The sequence below is a fragment of the Spinacia oleracea genome, chromosome 1 (genome assembly GCF_020520425.1).
Source record: "Spinacia oleracea cultivar Varoflay chromosome 1, BTI_SOV_V1, whole genome shotgun sequence".
Taxonomy (NCBI): Eukaryota; Viridiplantae; Streptophyta; class Magnoliopsida; order Caryophyllales; family Amaranthaceae; genus Spinacia; species Spinacia oleracea.
Window position 1 is genome coordinate 25,732,564 of NC_079487.1, and position 5,870 is coordinate 25,738,433.

General features: G+C 33.2%; 1 long non-coding RNA gene across 1 annotated transcript; it reads left to right on the top strand.

Moving 5' to 3' along the window:
* Positions 1 to 2,088: 2,088 nt before the first annotated feature.
* LOC130466311 (uncharacterized) lies at positions 2,089 to 5,388 on the top strand. The gene is made up of 2 exons (XR_008926405.1): positions 2,089 to 2,441; positions 5,046 to 5,388. It is a non-coding gene; the product is annotated as an uncharacterized lncRNA (long non-coding RNA).
* The last annotated feature ends 482 nt before the right edge of the window (positions 5,389 to 5,870 follow it).

Sequence of the window (5,870 nt, forward strand, 5' to 3'; positions counted from 1 at the left end):
ACCATATTTCTCAGATTACATTTTACACCTTAAAATTTTACTATATCGTTATATTTTGTCAACCATGCATAATAAATACAAATAAATTTTGTTTCGTTAAAAATATTTCTCAATTATAAATTATTATTTACGAATAGTTTATAATACCATGTAAACAAATTTAGTAACATATGTGTGTTGCACGGGTCCTAAGCTAGTTAGTGAACTATTGTAATTAAAAGATATAAATGAAATATGGAAAGTGATTTATTGATATTAGTATGATTAAGCATTAGAGTTAACAATTACTCAGATTTACAATATTTATTGTACACTACCTTTAAATAAGACTTTGTGCTAGTCAGTTCAATAAATTAAAATATTTTCATCTCGTTATGTTGATCCCTTGGATCCCAATCTAAATAAATTAGGTACCGTAAACGCACGGATATTCTAAAATTATTATTTGCCTGAAATATTTAATCTTTTAAAGATAGATAACGAGCAAGTGACCCGTGTCATTCCTGATATCTGTTTTAGTATATAGTTTTTTTTATAATCAAATTAATTCATTGATAAAAAGTCATACGACATCTATCTAAAGATTTGAATCTAACAAACACATAAAAATTGAATCAATTTAAAAACTTCCTTTCACCATGGCTACTATCGTAGTATATCGAACATTTTGAATATCCTCTTTAATATCACTATGCTTTATAGTTTCTTCAACGAGGGGCTTTATAGATCTGTTGTAGCCGTGATAAATATGATTTCCATCTAATTCGTCTTTTTGTAGTCGAAAGATTGACCTTCTCTTTGATCCTGGACAAATCTTTACCAAATAAACAATTAATTGACTTGAACTAAACTAAACACACAAAACTTAACTAGAATCAAACCCACCATAAGGGTACTTTCTACACTGAAAATATACAGTTTTATTGAGATTAGATGCAAAAAATAAAACAGAATTGAAGAGAAAGGATCTGAAATAGTCAAATTTTTGAAGAAATTTTACTATTTTCGGCCTAAAAAACCCTAAATTTTGTAAACCCTAGAAAAAAAAGAGGAAAGGAGAAGGAGAGAGGAAATGAACGGCTTTTAGTATATACTAGATTAGGACCCGTGCACACACCGATATTAAAAAATTATTATTTGACCATCTTTTATATAAAATATTTAATTGAAATGTATTGCGTAATTAATAAATCTCGAACGTAATCATTTTATCATCTACAAAGTAATATAAAATTTTCACCCTACTACGTATTTTATATTTATATGTTTAATATGATGATTTAACCAAAATATTTGATACGCTTAATATGCTAATTTGACCAAAATATCGAGTAAGAATATTTTCTATTATTGATATGACGATTTGATTAAAATATTACCAATATTGACTAATAATATCATATTTCATAATCCTATAATATTTCCCATATATAAACATTTATACAACAAGAGAGAAAATAATAATAAAAAAAAGAATTAAATAGATATATTTTTGGAAAATAGTTTTTGGAGGGAAAATTTTGCACCAGGAATTGACATGTGTCATTCATGATGTCTGTTTTAGTATAATGTAATAGATAGAAGTTATACAATAGATAATAATACAAGTTTACATGAGATCTTGCATGGACACACTACTACAAAAACACCTTATGGAGTCGGACTTTTCGAGTCGCCTCAAACAAATAGGCGACACATAAGCTTTTAGAGTCCCCCGTTATAGACCAGGCGACTCATAAGGCTCCACAAATCAAAATAAAAAACCAAATAAAAGGCTTACATGTCGCCTGCAACTTATTAGGCGACACATAAGCTTTTTGAGTCGCCTTTTATTTAGTAGGCGACTCTAAATGTAAACGTTTACGAGTCCCCTCCCCTGTAAAGTGGGACGCGTATACTTTACGTGTCCCTGGCCTTGTACATTGCAGGGAACACATATAGTTTACGTGTCACCTCTTATATTACAGGCGACACTATATAGTTGATCTTATGTGTCGCCTTCTATTTACAGGCGACTCTTTAGATATAAATTAATTTCTTTATTATATTCCCGCCATAAAGAGACTACTGAGCGCCTACTTTTAAAAAAATTATTAAAAATACTTAAAAAAAAGAGTTTCCCTCGAAAAACTTTCCCTCAAAAAAAGAGTCCTACTCCTAAATTGATTCTAAGTAGGAAAGCCTTCCCCTAAAAAAAAAACAAGAAGTCAAAAAATTTAAAGAAACTCTATCAACCTAAACCCTCGATCTCCGCGAAAAACCTCCATCAGAGAAACCCCCAAAATACTCCAGAAATTAAACCCGACCTCCATTAGCGAAAACCTCCACCCACGAAATATTCCAGAAATTGAAATCCGATCTCCATCAACAAATTGCTACGAAAGTTTCTGACACAATCAGCACCGCACGAAGCCGTCGGCGACCCTCCAAAACCGTCTTCGGTTCGTCCTCTTCCTCTTCTCTTCTCTATTTGTAATTTGATTTAGTGATTTGCTATTCTTGTGTTAGTTTGTTCACTATTGCTTCTTATAGATTACAATAAGGAGCAATTTTATGATTTGTTGCTTAAAACTTCGAATTTTGAATTTAAATGGATTAATGAGAGTTGAGGGGTTGCTATATTGTGTACCTGATTAACATTGTTGGATGATTTAGGATTTAAATATATGTTCTGTGTTTTAATGTACTTGATATTTTAGTTTGAGCTTAATTAATAGGTGATGGTTATTTCTGTATCCGAAGCACCTTATTAGTTGTTTATTTGTTATTTGTTTTATTATGAATGAAGTGTGTGAACCTTGTGTTTTATGTAACTTTGTTGCAGTAGTGTTTGAATACCGGAAACAATCTCTGAGTTTTATCGAATTTGCTTCACTCGAGCAGTCGATCTTGCCTTGTGCTTCTTCCTCATGTCTATATTTGGTTACTGGAGTGTGGGTTCAATGGGGGGAACGAACATGACCTTGTATTTCTAAGTTGCTCATAGGGGTCTGCTTAAAGGTGAAGCCAATCAAGCCATCTCATTTACAATATAGTAGTATACTAAATTTACTTTAGCTCTTGATGTGGTAGTAGTAGCCATCTCATAGGAGTCTGCTTGTTGTGGACTGGAAATTACTTTAGCTCTTGCTGATGCTGTCTGATGGTAATTTAAAATAACTGATCTTGTAAGACGGACTTCAAATTATCGAGAAAGGTTATGTTTTACAGGTCATAATCTGAAGCTTTAGAGGTCTATTTTTTTGTTTGGAGTACTGTGAAGTACTGAAGCTAGTCATATACTCATTAGATTTAAGAGGGTTACGCAGCTCTGTATCCATCGAGTTTGCATCTTCTGGTTGTAGGAAAATCGTCAAATGACTCAAATCTTATTTCTTATACACACCTACAGATTCTGCAACATAGTTTGGACCTTCCATCAAGATGTAATGCTCAAATGTGTATTAACTTTGACCAGATACCACAGATGAGCCAATTTCTTTAATAACAGGGAACAATTCACCTGTCAATGCCTTCTCATCCACTTCACATTTACGTTCCACAACAACTCCATCAATAGGAATAACTTCACCTGCTTTGACTGCAATAACGGTTCCTAGATTTACAGTTGTGACATCAACTTGTTTACCAGTTTCAGCCATTGTTGCTTTCAGAGGTGTCATGCTTGTCAGAGATGACATTACAGACATAGCCTGTATATTCACAACATGAACAAATATAAGGCGAATCAACAATCAATATGAATATGATATGAAATTAACAGATTGAGGTTTGTATACAGGAAAGAAATTGATCATACATACCTTGTAACTAGCTCTTGATTCGAGCCACTGAGCTATGTTTTACAGGAAGACGATAATAGCTACATCTGTGTAGTCTTGTAGAGATATTGTTAGTGATATACTTCCTAAGATAGTGATATACTTCCTACCTTATTCCCCAATCTACCCATAACTAAGATACTATCTAAAGTGCTCCTCTCCCTAAATCAGTTCATTGCCCATCATTTCGTATTATTCATCTACTTGTAAACTCCCAACACATACCTAAAGGAACTAGGAATCTGCATTTTGTTGTCTCTCATGACTTTGTGTAACTAGGAATCTAGGGTGACTTTCTAAAGATGTCACTCTTACCAATTCTATCATATCTTTCTTTAATCAACAACAAACACATTGCTTAACGAGGTGTCTGCAGCAAATCAGCAGTGCACAAGTTATGGAAGGATTAAATAGTTCTAAATATCAACCAAAATCCAAGGGTAGTTTAGAGACTCTTCCTTTCCCTAAACCAAGGCGTCCTGCATTCTTAGAAAACTCAGCAAATACTACAAATTCAGTAACTCAAACTTAGGTAAAGGGATCAAAGAACATGGTACTTTGGCATGTTTATGAGCTAAGTAGTGAATTTCTGTGATTTAAGCAGAAAATGTAGATCGTCAAGCACGCAACCAAACAAATCAACAACAATCTTCTATATAGTAATTTTAACTTTGTTTTTCAACATAGAACAATTAGTCCCACTCACACTTGGTTTGTTCTCCTAACAAGCAGAGTCTATGTTCGTATGACAGAAAACAAAACACCAACTAGCTTCCCTGATGTATCCTTAAAGCAACAACTAGTGTCTAGTAATTATTGATTTGTTTACCAATTATTTGAATCGTGGAATGGTTTATGGTTTACCATAATCTCTTTCTTGATTGCTATACCTAGGTTCATGTTCAGTGGTCGATACATCATTCACAGACTAATGTGCTGACTTGCCAAGCCTGATAGTTGGTCAGAACCAGTATTCTTATTTGAAACTCGACTCTTTGTGAACAAACCCAGAGCTTCCAACACCAAAAGAGTAAATCAGTAGCTGTCCAATGTGTGGACTATTGATTCTGCCTGTTCATTTGGATTGCAAAGGGGATCAGAATGTCAGAATCCTGAAAGTGAACCCCCCCCCCAAATAACCTGCTCCAGAAGAATAGGTGGGAAGATATCTGAAGTTTTGTGACTATTAATCTTCCATCATAATTTTATTTGTTTCTCCTGTAGGACTCGGTACCTGTCTCAGCATGCCATTCCTGTCCCGAATTTTGTTTCTGGCTGTTTGATTTTCTCACTAATTCAGTGATAGTGGTGATCGTGAATTTCTGCATATATGTAATTATCAGTTTATGATGTCTTGCGTTTTGAATATATTTTTGTCTGCAGTAATCTATTTCTAGATTTGTTTATACATGTAAAGTTCCATTTACATATGAATAATAAGAAAATTCCTAGGCTCTTAGCTAAAATAGTTTGCTCATATTTTTGTACACAAACAGCAATAAATACTCTATGTTGTGATTTGACAGGCTTATTTTGTTGAAGTATTGTTAACCTGAATTTCACTTTATCTTCAACTTATTAGCCCCGAACTTAAATTGTTTGTACGTGTTTCTGATCTTTCACTACAAGAAAATTTAGATACAGAGGCAACACCTTGAGGCAATTCATTTTTTATGGCCTCTAAAAGTGTCTTTTAGCATTAGTTAATTATGGTAGCCTCTAAAAGTTATTTTTAGGGTCGGTGAAATTTAGCCTGCCCCTAAAGGTACTTTTTAGCATTAATAAAATAATGGTTGCCTCTAAAAAGTTTCTTTAGCATCAAAAGAAATTAAGTTGCCCCTAAAAAGTACCTTTTAGCATTAATGGAATAATATTTGCCTCTAAAACTGTTTTTTAGCGTCAATAAAATTTACGTTGCCCCTAAAAGGTTCTTTTTAGCATTAATGAAATAATGGTTGCCTCTAAAACATATTTTTAAGCATCAGAAAATAATGGTTGCCTCTATAACCTTTTTTATTAGCATCAATAAAATTTATGTTGCCCCTAAAA